Source organism: Cetorhinus maximus, chromosome 18 (assembly GCF_964194155.1).
Source record: "Cetorhinus maximus chromosome 18, sCetMax3.hap1.1, whole genome shotgun sequence".
NCBI classification, from domain to species: Eukaryota; Metazoa; Chordata; class Chondrichthyes; order Lamniformes; family Cetorhinidae; genus Cetorhinus; species Cetorhinus maximus.
The window spans coordinates 49,543,576-49,562,280 of NC_135896.1; positions in this window are offsets into that span (position 1 = coordinate 49,543,576).

The following is an 18,705-nucleotide window of genomic DNA, read 5'->3' on the forward strand; positions in this document are numbered from 1 at the left end:
CTCTTTGGACAGAGCTTTGCATTTGAATATCGCCTTCAGCTTTAATTTTCTGTCATCCACCATGTAGGATGGAACCACTCTGAATTGTGTCTTCTCATGGCCAGTGGTCTTTACAAGGATTGGTTTCTTCAATCTTGGTAACAGTCTTGTTTGCTGGCAAGTCAAAGCTCATTGGTGTTCCATCCATATTTCCAATGCAGGCCAATCAATACGCATTCTTCTCTCAATGTCAGACGACAAAATGGTGGAATTTAATGATTTTATCATTGGGTTTAGGTGACGCCATGAAATTTTTGTTTTCTGACGGAGCACTAAGTTATGCCTCTTCATGAACCTTGTGCACTGGCCTTGAATTCTGAAATACCATCTTTCTTCAGTTCTTAGAGGGCGTAGAGTCAAATGGCTCCATGGGTGATAATATGACCATTTTGCCAATGTTCATGAGCCCATTCTGCCACTTTTTCTCCAGTTTAAATTGAGCTGTGTACTTGTTATTCTTTTTCAAAGGCACTGTGTGAGATCATGTGGTACACATTAGTCTTGTTCTTGTTGATTGGCTGGGAAATTTCCACTAGAATTAGTGGAGAGAAAATCTAAAGAATCCCACCCATGCCTTTAAATTAATGAACCATAGTAATTACCAGTAAGTAAATAATCATCACAGCCTGGTTTGAACCATGAAATTAATTTATAACTAAACAATTCGCATTTATGTAGTATCTTTAAGGTAGAGCTTGTCAAGGCACTTTACAAAGAAAAAAAACTAAGCTGGGGCAATAGTGGAAGGGTTTGCAGAGCTGACCAGAAGAATGATTGAAAATATAGGTTCTGTGGAGGCTTTTAAAGTTAGGGAGAGAAGTAGCAAAATGGGGGGTGGGGTTTAAAAGAAAAAGTTCCTGAGAATTTGGCTCAGATGACCAGGATTTGGCTACTGAGGTGGGTAGCTGGAGTCAGAAAATTTCCCTACTTGTCGGACCCACCTATGTAAAAAGTATCCTGAATTGTGAGATTTTTGCTTGGGGGCGGGGTGGGGGCGTGTGTGGAATGGGGTCAGATGGGCTGGTTAGGAGCCCCACCTCAATTCTCTGGGGCTTTGTCCCAGTTATTATAGAAAATTTTAAGCCCCTAGCCCTCACCTTCATGACCCTTTATACCCCCTCACCCAGTCCCATGGCCCCTCATAACCTCCATAGCAATTTTATAACCATTCACCCATTATCCACCATGGGCAGACCTCAGGAGCCATGTGAAAATGACATAAAATAGACTTCCAAAAGTCCAATACAGCTCTCACTGTCCAGGCTGATAGTGAAGAAAAAGTCCCATTCATGAAAGTATCAAAGATTTTAGGTCACCTGAAGTGGTTAATCTCTTAAAAAAACAAACTTTTGCTTATACTCCTAATCCTCCCATAGCCTTTTTAAGCTGTCAATCAAACTGAACACTGAACCCTCTGTAGAGGTAATTGTAGCTTGTAAAACTCAGCCAATCTTTCATAATCAATAGTCCTTAGCGAAATGTCAACAAACCACTCTATTGAAACTGCGCAAATGGATGCTACAGCAACTGGCCTGTTAATCAAAGCAGTCCAGCAGACTTATTTTAACAATCATTGACAGCTGAAGCCAGTTTTGTTTTACAGTTTAAAGAGTGGGGTATTTACAAAAACTTCATATCTTGACAGCTTAACAGATCTTATCTGCCCTTCAAGGGGCTTAAATTTTCTATAATAACTGGGACAAAGTCCCAGAGAATTGAGGTGGGTCTCTTAGCCAGCCCGTCTAACCCCATTCCACACGCGCCCCCACCCCACCCCCAAGCAAAAATCTCACAATTCAGGATACTTTTATGGTTGCTCCATAAATTTGTGACTGCCACATTGTGGGTTAAGGCCCTTGAAACAGCCAAAATAGGGTCTGTTTGAACTCAGCACTAAATTCAAATGGCCCTGCTGAGTTCAGGTTTCCCTCCTGTATGATTTATGCCCCGCCCTCTTTCCCCTGGCAAAAGCAGGATCTGTCTGAAATGAGAGTGGAACTGCTGCATCCAGGTCCCTCCCACCCACAATTTTAAAAGTCCACGGCGTCTTCCCAACTCCACAAAATTCCAGTCCAGAGTCTGGCAGTTCATCTACAAAGAGAGAAAAGAGGGGGTGTACAGTATAATGCAACCAGAGGACCAGAGATTAAGGATAATAAAGCTGGAGGCAATCCAAAATGTGTCCCTGGTGAGGGAGATAAGAAAGTGAACCAAATGAGTTTTTTCAAGTGGCAAGGTAGAAGGGTGAAATTGAATGAAGACTTGATGGAAGAGAAACCTGGGAAGGAGGGCATGGGAATTGACTAAAAAGTTGGAATCCCCAAGTCTTTCAAGCAAGTCAACTGAAAATGCTGCTTCTTGGGGAGGGCCTTAGCAAACATATTCATCAGTGTTGGTTTTGCAGCCTTTGCCTACAGTCTGAAGTGTGCCTATGAAGTGTAGCACGAGAATAAAACTGCTGAATAGACCAAATCATTGCAATTTTTCAAACAAACCACACTCCTCTTGTGGAATAGCATGGCTGTATACGCTAGAGTGATGTAATTCATGTTGTATTTTTATATATACAAAATGTGACCAGTCAGGGCCTATGGGTTTTCTTTCATAGAAGCGTGGATCATCAAAGTAAATAAATAGCAGAAGTACGTTGTTCTTTGGTGAAATGCAACAGACTTTGGCGAAGGAACATCGTGGGACTTCAGAGAATGATAGATAAAAGCTTATCTAGCAGAACTGATACTGTGGCATAGATGACTAATGCCACAATAACCCTCACAGCCATTGGAAAAGTCTATTTGTTCCTATGTGTCCATGGATTAGTCGGCAACAGCTGACTTGGCTTGGTCTCTGCCTCTCTTGTGAAGTAGAGATGCCAAAGGCACGGTCTGCATCATGGCTCTTTGGGTAGTGACAGGAATAAATAGGCACACAGATCTCAATGCTTCAATAACAAATGTTGGGCCTTTAATTCAGGTTGGGAAATTTTACAGCTCTGTGAGCCAGCATTAGCCACACAGGATTGAGGGAGTCCATGGAGGTTAGACAGCACTCAGGTTCATAGATAAAGTGAGATCTGCCCACAAGAGTGACTTTTGGTACTAAACCTGAGAGAATATCTACTGCTGCCCCATGAATATGTAACAAACCCACTTTTAGTAGCAAATAGGAGCTGAATTATCGTCCTGCTATGCTTTACAAAAAGAAATTCAAAATTGAAATTGGAAATGTGATTCCTTTAATTTCCACCATTACAACAGTGAGATGCTGAAAATGGAGCAGCAATGGTCAAAAACACAGCCACTGCCAGGCTGACTGGATGGAGTTCTTCTGTACCAGCATTTTAATACTTTTCATGGTTACAGTGCCTCTTTCAGTGATGAGGAGTAAAAGTTGTTTTTAAAAACATTGCACATGTTCACATGCAAGCAGTTCTTAAAAAATTCTGTTAGCTTTTTCCCTTAAACTTTTCCAGTGCTCTACTAGTAAGATTTGAGTGAGCTTTTCATATAATTAGGTGGAAAAGTTTGATAAAACGGCTCTTATCAACTAAGCTTTTGGCTCATGCTCCTGCAGGCAAAACTGCCTGCAATTGAAATGGATTTATGTGAGAATGAGAATGAAAATCTTTAAGATGTAGTGCCGCTTTCATATAAACCCTGATGTGCAGCCCACAGAAAATGGTGAAATATCAAAAAGATTGTCATGAATCTGCTGAGAGGTCTCAGCTTCACATTGAAAATGGGGTTCATCCCTAGTGTCGTGTTTCAATGACTGTTTCAGGTATCATCTGGTCAGGTCTCTTTTCGAGTTTGATCGATCGTTATATGACTGACATCCAGCTACCAACAAATTAATTTAACATCACTTATTCTCCACGTTTTCTATTCATTTCTTACAGAATGATGTATTATGTTCTATCCTTTCAATTCGATCTTGACAAATAATTGATTTAGAAAGAGATATTTTTTAATAGTCTGCTAGGGGTTCAGGAGACCTAGGGCTGAAAAGATTTACATTCGTTTGATGAATGGGATGGAGCAAAATAGGTGGATTTGGATTGGTTGCTCATATATACAGCACTTGATTTTTATTTCCATTGACTACAATGTAACAGAATATCAGGCATTGCATATAATGAGTGGCTGATCTGATATCGCCAATTTGCATCTCCATCCAAGGTGAATTTCTACCCTCCTATCTCTACTACACCCACACAAGTGGAGAGCAGGATATTACTTACCTAATGCCTCAAGATTTTAACTTAGATGACTGTCACTTTCAACAATATAATAGGCAGAGTGATGAGGGAGGAGTAATCCCAACTGCTAATGTGGGGTCTATTGCTCAGCAACGGCAGCTGCTACTTGCCTCGAAATGATGGCTGCTTTTATTTTTCATTCATTCTCACTCAGGATGTGATGGTGTTGACGATGCTGGCATTTTTGACTGTCCTGGTTACTCTTGAGAAGGTGTTTGTGAGCCTTCAGAGCAAACTACTGTCGTTCATGTGATGAAGTGACTCCCAGGGTGCTGTTAATTAGGATTTCCAGAATTTTCACCTAGTGGTAATGAAGGGATGCTGATGTATATCCATCAGGATAGTGTGTGACTTGGCAGGGAGCTTACAAATGATGGTGTTGTCTTGCTCTGTGCAACCTTATCCTTCTGGTTGGTGGAGGTTGTGGGTTTGGGAGATGCTGCTGAAGAAACATTGGTGGTTGCTGCAGTGCACCCTGGAAATAGTGCACTCTGCAACCACAATTCACTAGTCATGGAGGTTAGAGAATGAAGTGCAGATCAAGCAAACCGCTTTGTTGTTGAGCTTTGTGAGTGTTATTGGACTTCTATCCATTCAAGAAAGCGGAGAGTACTCTGTCACAATTCTTTCTCCTTTGGATAAGATTAACCATTTCCACAATCTAATTTGAAATTTGTTTTTGTAACCCTTACTCAGTTTGGAATGTTATCCTTTTTATTAAATGCATTTAAATCTATGTGCACTATGATGGGGTGGGGGAATCCTTATTTCTGTTTTATTGTGGTTTTGACTCATATTATTTCTCAATAACTTTTATAAGCAAACACTGGAATCTTGGAAACTGGACAATGAACAGAATTCATCACTTCATGAATATTAAATTTAGATAATTGAATGTACTTATATAAGAATAAACTGTGTGCACTTAGATGGTTTGTTAACTTTCCATTTGCTTCATTAAAGCTTTCTGTTTTTTTGGATGTCTGAACAAAGCCTGATATTGAAACTAGTAGAATGTATATTAGTGTATAAGGCAAACCCATGTCCCACCAGCCAGAGATCAAGAAAGTTTATCTAATATACCCTGTCTGTTCCACAGCCAGGGGCTAGGAGACTAGGAGCATGAAGGAGGATATTCATAACTTTAAACATGGACTGAGCTCATATGGAAGCTTCTGGAATTAGCCTTTATTTATTTAAAATGGACACTGGTGAACTGTTAAGGTGGCTGCCAAGGGGTCAGATGACCTTTGCTTAATCAACATTGACTATCAAACTTCTGGAAAGTTCCGAATTGCATAATCATGGGTGGGAACTGCTCTCTGGAATGGACATTTCCAGACAGCACTCCTTTGTGGAAGTCATGTCTGCCATTGTTCGAAGCTTACCCAAGACACAGAGGCATTGGACTCCTAGGCCTAGATTTTCGTCCACGCTTTGGGTGTCGAGAGAATTCCCAGCTCCGAGAACCCGACTTCTATAAATGTCTAACCGAACATCAAATTTTCAGTCCGGGGGCATCAAGCTATAATAGGAGTTGCAGTAGGCAACCCCAGAAGTAGTGAGAGGTCAGAGGGGTGCCTGGCATGGGTTGGGTGACTTGGGCACAGATAAAAAATGGGCCTTCTGAAAGCCCCATTTGAGAGGTAGGTCCTCAATGGTGAAGACCCTGTGCCTCAGAGGAGATGTCATTGGCTTGTCAGGTGAGGGGGATTTCTGTAAATATTGCCCAACTGTTAGCTGATCCTGGAAAGGATGGCCCATCATGGGCTATCCCCAGAAATAATTTGTCACTGGTGCTGCCTATTCACAGTGTACTGTACTAAACAACTGAAAGCATGGAGTGGATTCACAAGGCACAGCCATGGAGATAGCATCATCTTGCCACCACTACTTGGTACAGATATTATGCAGTCATGTAATTAGTTGCCAAGACTCGATGGGTGGATGAATGATGAACAGTGACATGCTCATTATCCCATCCACCTGCCCTCTTGCCACCATCTATCAGGATACGCCCACGCTGATGACCTTTGACCAGGTCCCTCACACCTGCACACTGTCACGGTATAACAGTATGACTAAGTGGGAGGAAACCAGTAGGGCTGTCAGTGGTCACGGAGCACACCATGCTGCCTTGGAATCACAGCCACAACATACATGGCACCAAATATTTGTGCAGAGACATTCTCTCCACCACATTGTTACCAGTAATCACTGATGATATAATGAAAATGGTTAGTGCATGTAAGCACAAACAAGTGAATGAGAGCATTGAGATCTGAATGGTTCATGACCCTTTTCACCTTACACTTTTATTGGTAGAATGTCACAAAGAGGAGATGCGGGGGACGGAACTGGTCTATCTGCCCCATGCTTTCCTGATCAGGACCTTCTAGTTTCAGTGGGAAAGGTCCAAAAGAGGAGACCAGTCCTCTACCGTACCGGCCGCCGTAACCTACTTGCAACAACAAGAAGGTCTGGATTCAAATTGTGGCTGTGGTGAGCATCAGCGCTCATGGATTCAGCGCAGGAAAAGATTCAATGACCTGCTGTGTTCTGGCAAGGTGAGTAGCTTGGCTCACCCACACAGAGCTCCAAGGGAAGGGTCATATCTACAGCTGCAGCTAATGTGTGAGACCTGGCACATACCTCAGCTTTAGTGCTGAGGCTTGTTTGTGTACACAGCTCATGTAGCTGTGCACAGGGAACATGTGAATGAGCACTGTGACACATGAACACAGTGAAGAGCAATATCTCTCCATACTATATGCCAGGCTAACATGAAATCATGTTGTTGTTGCAGTTGAAAAGGATGAAGAATGCTAAGGAGATGGCCTGGGCTGGGGTTATGTCAGGCTGACTGGGACGCATATGTTCCATTGAACAGATGGCCATGGAGATTGCCGGGGTGCTGGAGTAGCTGTCTGTTGGTGAGGGTGCATCACCGTTAGCAAGTGATAAAGGCGATGTTGAAATCACTTTGGAACATGGTGGAGGTCACAATGTCAGCTCACGGAGCACAATAGGACGTTGGCATGTGAGGGAGTGCAAGGATGGGGTTGAATCACGCGGCAGTGCAAGTATGGTTAAAGGCAACGGAGTATATCAGAACATGCTTTCACAATGAGAGGGGCTGGACCTAAATAACTCCTTTTGTGTCTCACACAGGTCCCAGCTCTGCTCCCTCACACAACCCCCCCTCCCCTAAGGCCAGGTCACCCCTCAGGCATCAGGAGGAGGAAGAGATGTCGAGGGTGCAGTGTCACATCTGACTAGCTCACACTCCACCAAATCAGATACAAGCACTTTGGAGGGATGTAGCCTGTGTAGAGTCGGTGACACAGGGTGAAAACCACCCTACCAGAGTGTAGGAGGAGGTGTCAGAGTCAGAGACATCTGTACACAGTGTCCCTCAGAGGAGGGAGGGGAGTCACGATGATGCTCCAGTGGGCAGGAACATGGAGCCTCAGGAGTCACCTTTTGGGGCACAGCATTTGTCCAATCAGGAGCAGATGTGTGGACTTCTGGCGGAGTTCCCGGAGGCAGGGAACTCTAGAGCCAGGATTTTGCATTCCCATTTGTGGCGGGCATCATAATGGGCAGGAGCAGAAAATGTCAGGAGATCGCAAAAATCAGTTTCACGTCTTTGTAAAACCAGTTGGCGATCTTCCGCTCCTACTGTCAATGGTGGTCCGCATTTCCCACCACTGCATGCCGGGAAGCTAATTTCAATACATAAGCATCTCATTATAAGCCCTGCTCACCGGAATCATCCCCTCACGCTGGATCATGGCTCAAGTTGGTGTACATAAGCGACATGCATCTGGTGACCTGCACTTCACTTGAGACTTTGAGATTTGTTTGCCTACCTTGCTTCAGGCAGCACTCACGATCATCAGCTCCAGGCTTCACAGGCAACAACACATCACTTTTAGGGGGGCTCATGGGCAAGTTTCTACCTTATCAGACCAGCGGTAAAGTGGGAGTGGCTTTTCAACTACTGCAGGGCTAGGGTTTGCTTGGGGAAGGGGGAGAAGTAGCCTCAGGCAAGAGAAGAGGCTGCAGGATGGAGAAGCGGGGTATCCCAGGGTGTGTGTGGGCGCACATGTTAATCTGTACAAGTGGCCTCAGATGGTAAGGGCTGAGGAGGCAGTCTCCAGAGGAGATGTGGCCAGGTGGACATGTGAGGTTATGTGTGTGAGAATGGATGGCGATGCCCCTTGGGCTGGCAGTGAGTGAGATGCCAATGAATGTGTGATGGGCGTGAGTGTGTGAGTTTAGAGTGATGAGGTGGTTGACTTACTCTGGTGGCATGGATGAGATCATTCTTCGTCTTTCTGCACTGGATGGCCAACCTCTTCTGTGCAGCGTTGGCACTGATCACCACTGCCACTGCCTCCCAAGCCAGAGTGGTGAGATTTCTGGACCTCCTGCAGCCAGAGCGGGGGTAAAGAACATCACAGTGGGCCTCCAAAAGACATCCCAGTGACGGGTAACTGAACTCTCCTTGGCTTTTGGGGCCATGTCTTCACTGGAGCAGTCCTGGGCTACAAGCATTGAGAACTGTGTGCATGGCTACAGTTTAGACATGACACCCAGAGTGAGGAAACAGTGAGGTAACGGTATGGCAGGTGATTCATGGGCTGCCCGCCAGTGATACAGCGTGTTTTCTGTGGCTGCATAATTAATGAAGTGGGAAGCAGACGATATGGCACAAAAATCTGCCACTGTGGCCAGTGGGAAAAACATCTTTTTTCATGCCCGCCACGGCACTTGGTGCAATTCAGGAAAAATCCAGCCCAGGTCTGCGAATGGAAGAGTCCATCACCATCATGAGCTCCAAACTGTCCTGGGGGCTCAACCACATGTGTTCTGACCATGAGAGATTGGCCACTCTTGTGAACAGACATATGCAGCAGCACTCTGAGTGGCTGCATGAACAGTGCCTCAGCCAGGAAAGGTTGCAAGCCTCCCTCAGTAGCCCGGATCAGTCCATTCAGGGAATGAGTGCTGACGTCCACGGAATACGTGAGGAGCTGCATACCCTTAACAGGGAGGTCGCACTGTTGGCACATTGGTTGTTGGACTGGACAACTTCTGAGCACCAGCAGGCATCTATCAACCCCACTGATGGCCAACCCAGGGCTGTGGAAGTAACTGAGGAGGGTGAAGGTACCAGGAGCTTCTCAGCACCCTCATTTTCCTCCACCTCCCTGGCCCCTCTGTCAGAGGCCTCACCCGCTCTACATGTGCCAGTGACCATGGCTAACCCTGCTGAGATGCAGATGTCGCAGTCTGAAGAAGGTCCCAAAGCGTGCCTGCACGACAAAGCTGGCTACCACGCTCCTCATTGCTGTATTGAATGAGGAATGAGCAACCTCCTCCGAGACAACACAGGGGGATCTTTGCGGGAGTGTGCATAAGCACAAAGCACTGTCTTGTCTAGTGCATGAATGGGTTCACCATGGTTATGCATTGTATATAACACATTTGAACACTTACACTCAGTGTAAGTTTGTACACTGGAGAGCTCAAAAAGAATGGTAACGTTATGAAAGGCATTCTTGCCAGTGATTTGTTGGCGACATGTTGAGATCCATCTCAAGGTGAAGTCTTCAGGAGCAAGGGTGTGACCATATTTGTGAGGCATTGGACGGCTTCTTCCTTCTCTTGTCTATCACGTTAGAATCCAGTGTTCAAAGGCTCAAGCACTGAGATGTTCCTTGAATCTTTCATTGTCCATGCAAGGCTGACCTTAAGGGAGGCTCAAGGATCAGACTCCATGAGGAGATGCTGTGTAGCAGGTGCATCTCAAGCATGAGTGCTGGGTGCAAGGCTTTCATCCACACTGCACTGTCAGACATTGGCCTCGGTGTAAGCATTGCAGTTCGAGCCCCCGACCAGCAGAAACAATCTCTCAGCATCCACCCTATCAAACCCCTTCAGGACTTTGTAGGTTTCAATGAGATTGCCTCTTATTCGTCTAAACTCTAGAGAATATAAGCCAAATTTATTCAACCACTCATCATAAGACAACCCCTTATCCCAGGACCAATTTAGTGAACCTTCGCTGTGCCACCTGCAATGCAAGTATATCCTATCTTAACTGCGGAGACCAGAATGCACACAATGCTCCAGGTGTGGTTTCACCAAAACCCTATGTAACTGTAGCAAGACTTCTTTGTTTTGTATTCCAAACTCCTTGCAATAAAGGCCAACATGCCATTTGCCTTCCTAACTGCTTGCTGCACCTTCATGTTAACTTTTTGCATCTCTTCTACAAACATACCCAAGTCTCTTTGAACACCAATACTTACAAGTTTTTCACTTTTCGAAAACTATTCTGCTTCTTTATTCTTATGACCAAAGTGTATAACTTCACAGTTTCCTATATTATACACCATCTGCCATCTTGTTACCCACTCACTTAACCTGTCTATATCTCTTTGCAGCCTCTCTGTGGCCTCCCCAAAACTTACCTTTCCACCTAGTTTGGTATCATTAGCGAACGTAGATACATTATTTAGATACATTCCTCTCTGGGCAGAATTTTTAGGTCGGAAGGGCACCCGCTGACAATTAAGAGGCCAATTAGTACAATTAAAGTTGTAATTGTCTCCGATTTTTCGTGGCCCATCCAACCTTAAGGTTGACGGATAGGTGAATTTGCCAGCCGGACTTCGCATTTTTCATGAAACCTCATCCAAGGGTGGGATGAGGTTTCTGTTATTAAATTTTTATAAATAAAAACGTGTGGACAGAATTTTTATCATGTATATATTCAGGTGAGTGATTGTGAGGTGTGGACATTTACATGGTAGAAAGCATCCAGGTAACTCTCCCCCTCCCTGATGTGACACAGTGTCCACAGCTCAGCCTCCAACTCAATGAGCCGAAGCTCTTCAAGACACTTACTGCAGACCTGTTTGCCCTGGATCACATTGGCATCCAGGAGCTCCCACATACTGCAGCCATGACACATCACCTGTCCTGCCATCTTTATGTGCTTTAATTAATTACTTATTTTATTCAATTATTTATTTTCTTTTATGTATTTTATAAATCTTACCACAAATCTGTGTACTATTTTGAATCTTAATAATAGAATAGACTTATCCACTTACCAGATACTCACCAAACAGCTAGCTTCTTCCCCTGTAGTAGAACAAGAACAAATTCCTGCAGGGTGAAAAAAACAGAAAAAAAGCAGAAAAAAACAAAGGGGATACCTCCCTCCCCTCCTCACTGAACTCCCTCAGCTCAACAAACTCTCATTCCTTTAAAGTTGTACTCAGTGCTGGTTGCACTGAGAATGTTTCGATTTATATGTTCTGAAACCAAGAGACTGACCCCAGGTACAGAACAAATCAATTCAAGCTAGTTTCCTTAATTAACTATTTCAGCTGCTGCCAATGGATAGCTTCTATCTCCCTGTTTAGGCCCTTGATTGAGTCTTAGAATTTAAACAGCACTTGCAGTTAAATGTTAAATCTATACAATATTAGATGTTTAGAAAGAGATTTAAGATTTCCTCAACTCACCAATAAATTCACACTCTGCACCTCTCTATAGAGGTACCCTGGTTATCCAAAGAAATGTAAAAGGTTCAGACCTGCTTCTACCAGATCTATTCTGCACACGTTGCATTTCAGACACCTGTGAGACCAAAATCTGACTTAAGTAGTGCAGCTGCTGATATATATGGGCAGCTGCCTCTGTGAAACAAGCATGTGTGAAATGTGACCCGCCCTTACTCCTGCCCCACGAAAATGGTAAGTGCCATGTTTGGGGATGAGACTTGTGATTTCTGGGTGCATCGACCATTTTTGCAATTATGGAGGGATTCTCTGCCATTGTGAAAATTATGGAAGTGGCTGAAAATTGGAAGTCCTGCCCATAAAATGGCACCTACTATTTTCACAAGGGTGGGAATGGCGGTGGGTCATGCTTCACACATGCATATTTCATGGAGGCAGCTGCCCATATAAATCAGCAGCTGCCTCCACTCATTTCTTATTTTAGTAGCCCATTTGTGTGAAACATGATGTGCACAGGTTAGGCCTGGTAGGAGCTGGTCTGAATTTTGTGGAGTCCTTTGGAGAGGTGAGAGACTCTTTCAGAGATTTAGGGTACCCCTTTGGATATGGTCTTAGACTCTTTGTGGGGAGGTCAGGTGCTCTTGTAATTGTTAAAATTAGGCATGAATGTGAGTAAAATTGCATAAACACATTAACTGTCAAGCTTATTGGAAATGTCAAAAATTTCAAAATGAATTGCCACGGGCAACTGTCAAGCTGTCAATAGAATTTAAAACTTCTGCCATTTAAATCTTTGAAAAAAAAATCTTTTTTTAAAATCGCTGCTTGCTATTTCACTCTGTCTGTTGACATAAGTCCAAGGGTTACCACAACTGGATTAGTTCTACATGACTGATTTCACAACCTTCCATAATCACAGAAGGGTACTTTTCATTTCACAGTTTGATTGACAGCTCCAAGTGGTTGTAGACTGTTTGAAATGGGACTATGAATTTCAATGTTTGTTTTTATAAAGAATTATGCACTTAAATGAAATGTTTGTACTTATAATGGATTGTTGAAGGAATGTAAATGTAGTAAATAGGTTTCTATGAATGAGAGTGCTTTTTTAAAAAATAAAGTCTGCAATACAGACTTAGATCTTTATATTATTTCATCCCAGCATGGCTCCTGAGGTCTGCCCATGGTGGATACTGAGTGAGTTGGCATGGTAGGTGTAAGGGCAAAGGATGGTGAGTGAAGGGGCATGTGTTGGCATGAGTTGGCACTAAGTTGGCATACAGGCTATAAAGAGCCAATTGAATGGGCAGAGTGGTATGACATGGCATGGAGAGTGTATGGTTCTAGGAGGGTGGGTAGAGGGGCAGAGGTTGGCATGGAGGGTATGAGGAGCCATGGGGCATCAGTTGGGGGCATGAGGTGGCATGAAGGCTATGAGGGGTCATTGGGGTGGGTGGGGGCAATGTGTTGGTGTCGGTCGGTTGGTGTAGATGGTGCATGGGCCGTGTGTGGGAGCTGATGGAGTGTGAGGGGTGTGGACTAGAGGAACGTTTTAAGTTTTATTGCTTTTTTAAAAAATCTTGGGCTCAGTGCCAGAGCACCAAGGCAGGTCTTCCCCCAGCATTCCTCAGCACCCAGCAGCCTCTGCACTTATTCCAGAGTTACCCACCCCGACTCTCAGAGAACCACACCACCCTGGAATGAAAATTCCAACTTGTGGGGCACTTTCGCCTGGGTCGGGTTTGTGCAGCAGCAAAATATCTCGACTCTATCCTCCCAACCTGGGAGCAAAAATTCAGGCCTTTGTCTGCAGGTTTGCAATTTAACAAAAGAAAGCTGACGAGACCCATTATGCACAAGTTAAATTAGAGAGACCACCATCTATCTCCTATTTTGTAGTGATGGCTTTGGACTTCCAAACCATTCTGGTTGGACGATTGCCAATATTGATCATGTGATTGAAACCAGCTTGAGATAATGAGTTTTATCTAAAGACTCAGACAAACTCAGTGCAGACTGCAGAAGAACACCAAAAAGACAATAGCGGCAGAGAAAGGCGGTGCCATCGTTCCCTTTTAAGAGCCATCTGTCACCAGCCAGTCTGAGAACCAGACACTGAAACTAGCTGCAAGTCATCAAGCAGCCAAAGTATTTAACCTGTTCAAGTTTCAAAGTTCACCTGAGGACCAATCTCCTAGATATTCGACTACAAGAAACCTCACAACCTGCTATTAATGCTTTGCTTTACAAGCCCCTCACTTCAACTTTATATAATCAAATCCTTTCAAGAAATCACAATTTAGGAGACCGGAAAGCATAAATCAGAGACTGAATTAACTGTAATTTGTATCTTTATCTGTATCCAATCTTTGAATATGTGTGCATGCATGTGACCTAGCGTTTGGCGTTGCATTAATTTCAGATAAGTGATTTAGAATAAATAACCTTCTTTATTTAAGCTTTTGAAATCTTGCTCTGAATTATATAATGGGAATACATACTTCAAGGGTAAGAAGAGACACATCTCTTTCCATACAAAACATACTGACAGTAAGAGAGAAAATACATTCTGTCCGTGACACAATATTACTTAGTGCTAACAATTCATCAGAGAGAGAAGGTTTAGCCCTGTGTGGTCATATGAATTGTATGTAATTTAACTAATTTCAGTTTTGGAAAAACATTTATTGAACTCTAAGGTTTAGTTATCTCTGATTCCTTTTTCTTATAAGAACACGCCAGATTGAACCCTGCAACTATTGTTTGCAGTAAAGAAGACGATGTATGCTGATGATAACTACTCTAATGCACTCTCCTTTTTGAAGAATATAGTGTAAAATGATTATATTGTTGGGATTTAAATATCACCGGTTTCACGGATTTTAAACAAAAACACAATGCATGAAATGAATTTACAAAGGAAACGTGTTTCACATAATTTAAAAATTTAAATCGAAAACATGTATTATTAAAAATAAAACAAGGTTGATATCCATTAAAATTAGTGTTGCTATTGAGTGGATGGAATCAGTCTATTTTCCACTGTATTGTTATTGGTAGGCATAGTGTTGCTAATGGTCTGGCCAGACGCATATATTACTACCAATCCTGTTCTTTAGCTATTCCTATATGTGACTCCATTCAATGCTTCCTCTAGAACTCAGCAAAAGGAGGGAGTGAATTCTATTCCTCTGCTTCAGGACGCCAGGGACAGGAATGTTATTGAAGCTGCTCTCACTTCACAGTAACTGCAGTGTAACTTTCATTTACAGGTGTTATTAGGAATGAAGCAGTAGTTCCAAGGAAATTCCCAGCCTTCGTTGCTCTTTTGTTTGAAATGCAACTATACGTCCAACAATTGCTTTCAATCAAAATTATACAATTGCAGCACTGAAAATGAACAAATCCAGACCTAAATCCGTCCCACTCTTTTTTAGGTAAAAGCCAGATTCGGTGAATATTTAACTATTGTTTTTCCTCAACGGGCAAAAGAATATATAAAATTTCCAAGTGTTAAGGGTGACTTACTTTTTAAAGAGATAAATGTAAGCTAAACCTTCTTAATAAAACAAAAGAGGGAATTAGAATGCTAGTCTGACTCTTGTAGCTTTGAAGGGAAGTTATCAGTGTTATTAAAATGAATACGTGCTCAGTAATATTACATTCATGAATCTCATCCTCACTTCCTGAACAATCCTTTAACGTATTAAATACCAACATTATCCAATTTATCTGAAACATAAAATTCCCCATATTAATGTTAGAAGCTTACAGGGAAACTACAGAACAGGTGGACCGAATCTTCCAAATTTCACATTGGCTGCTTATTCCTCCATATAATTGAACTATATTAGGGCCTCTGGTCTTATGCATTTCATATGAGACTTGATATTTCTGTTTGGTGCACTACACTCATGCATCACAGCAGATCTCAGAGCGCAGAGATTGTCTTTCTCATTCTTTAGAAACAAGTAACAGGTTTTTTTTATTATCTGCATTGAATAATTCCTGATCTTTAAATGGAATTGGATTGCTGAGAAATTAATGAATATACGAACTGTTTGTGTGATATGTTTAAAATTGTTCTAAATTTTAAAAATGTATGTATTATTCATTTTGTCATTGCTTCACTGTTGATTTAGCAATATAGTCATAGATAAGTTGCAGCTGTCAGCAATTTTTTAAAAACACTCTTGACCGTTTCTGCAATTAAAAGCCACAGTGAGCAATGATGAGCTGCAATGGACATTGGGCAGGGCTCACCACTGGGAAAGGCTGGTGGAAAGTGTCAGAAGTGGCTATTCCATGGAACCAGGCTGGCCATTAGGACTCAAAGAGTTTAAGGTAATCTGGCTGCGCAGCCGGGGTTGAAGATGTTTTGTAGGGTTGTCATGCTCCTGTTGGCCCTGCTAAAAAAAATCTTTAGGGAATTAAACTGACCCTCACCAGTGAGGGTGAAGCATGCTAATTGCATTGGACATCCACATCCTATAAACAGTGTAAGACTCTGATTTGAATATTTTAATAATGCGCTCACCTGTTCTTACATGCAGGAATACTGGTCACACATTCTAAGGCTCCTGTCTCAATTTGGACTCTGGTAGTCAACGGATGGGTGAATTTTCTTTTTCAATTTATCAATTTTCACTTGTCATTCACCCTATTTTCCAGCATAAACAGGGTGGGTGGCATTGTGAAATGGCCCATATAGTTTTGCATTTTTTCACCAAACTTTAATTTTTGACAATCTTTGGGGTTCATCTCTTTGCTGGGATATATTTCCTTTGAGTGCTGGCTGCATAAGTCATGTACAAGCCTTGATTGAAAACACGAAACAATGGACAAAAGCAAAATACTGCAGATGCTGGAAATCTGAAACAAAAACAAAAATACCTGGAAAAACTCAGCAGGCCTGACAGCATCTGCGGAGAGGAATACAGTTCACGTTTTGAGTCCGAATGACTCTTCATCAGAACTAAGGAAATAGAGAAATGAGGTGAAATATAAGCTGGTAGAGGGGGGTGGGACAGGTGGAGCTGGATAGGGGGCCAGTGATAGGTGGAGGCAAAGAAGAGATTGCCAAAGATGTCATAGACAAAAGGGCAAAGGGGTGTTGACGGTGGTGATATTATCTAAGGAATGTGCTAATGAGGACATTAAGGGTAGCAAGCAGGACAAGCTAGTGGCAGATGGCCCTAGTGGGGGTGGGGTGGGGGGAAGGGATCAAAATAGGCTAAAAGGTGGAGATAAAGCAATAGATCGAAATAAATTTAAAAATAGGTGGGAAAAGAAAGATTTTTATTAAATTATAAAGTATTGGAAAAAGGGGGATCGGAAAGAGGGTGGGGATGGAGGAGAGAGTTCATGATCTGAAATTGTTGAACTCAATATTAAGTCCGGAAGGAAACAATGGACTATGGGGGCACTTCACTTAAACCCAGTTTGGTCCTCACATGATGTCAACATTGCCCACACTTGTGCAACCCCACTGCGAGTAACTGGATAGAGATTAAAGGAAGGATGCTTGCCATTTTTTTCTCTATTTTTAACCAATGCAAATTGTGGCAGGGCCAGTGCTATATCACCTAAGCTCAGGTAGCATAGAGAGAGGATCCAACCTCGAACCTTCCTGCTCCATACGACTTTGTTGGATAAACTTGCTGAGCTACAGGAGAAGCTTCCCCCAACTTTTCTTCCTTTGTCTGCTGGAGACACTAACTGTGTTAGAATATAGTTCCATGTGCAACCAGCAACACTGTGGTACTTTCTGGTTTAGCCAATTCTTACGTGTGAAACTGTGGAGCTTGTGTTAACAAGATGTCTGACTTTGGGAGGCATTGTAACCAAGTTCAATCATTTTCCCTCTGACGTTCACACATGCTCAATGTTCAGTAGACGTCGTTGGGCAGCAGTTGCAAGTTGAATCCCTGGCTGACTTACCCCCTCTCGACTCTGTAGTCACAGAGTTAACTGTTATGCTTTGTCAACTTTGCAGAATTTTGTGCCCTCTCCTGCGGTGAATTTGGTGGCGGGTGGGAACCCCACCACCTTCCCTCCTCTACCCTGATTAAGTCTGTGGCAGGAAGGCTTGTGGTTGGCCTTCCTGCCCCACTACCATTTGAGGCCCTCCAGCAACCATGAAGGTCTGGATTCAAATTGTGGCTGCGAAGAAGCTCTTCCCACCTGAGGCCTTGCCCACCCAGCATATAATTGCTGCAACGACAAGGAGGGTGGGAACCCAGAGGGAATCCATTTGCTCAATTTCACGCTCCCCGGCCATGTGAAAACCTGCAAGCAGGAGAGTGCGAAATTCAGGGCCAAGTTCAGACCTGCTCTTACCAGGTCTACTTTGTACACTGCGGGCAGGATTTTCACCTCATCGGGCGGGCCTGGGAGCGGTTGCGAAACCGACCGCGGATTTCACACTGGCTGGAAAACTAACAGCCAGCCAGTGTGAATCGTGCGCTGGGAGTCTGAGTGCTGCCTGGGCGGCGGGGGGAGGAACGTGAGCGCAGACGTTTGCGCATGCCCGCGGGTGCGCATACTGAAAGCTCCCTGAAGGCGCAGAGCTGCCCCCGGGACCTGAAGATTTTTAAAAACATAAATAAAGACTTTAAAAATGTTAAAAGCATGTCCCCTCATGTGACACTGTCACATGAGTAAGGACATGTTGTAAATAAGATTTCAACATTTTTATTTTATTTTTAATTCCTGTTGGTAACTTCAACCCATCTGTGGATGAGGTTTCATAAAAAAAATCCAAAGGCTCCTTGGCCTTTTTGCCCGCCCGCCAACTGAATGGTTGGATGGGCAACGAACAATCCGATCTAATTAATTGATTAAGGGCCTTAATAGGCTTCTTAATTG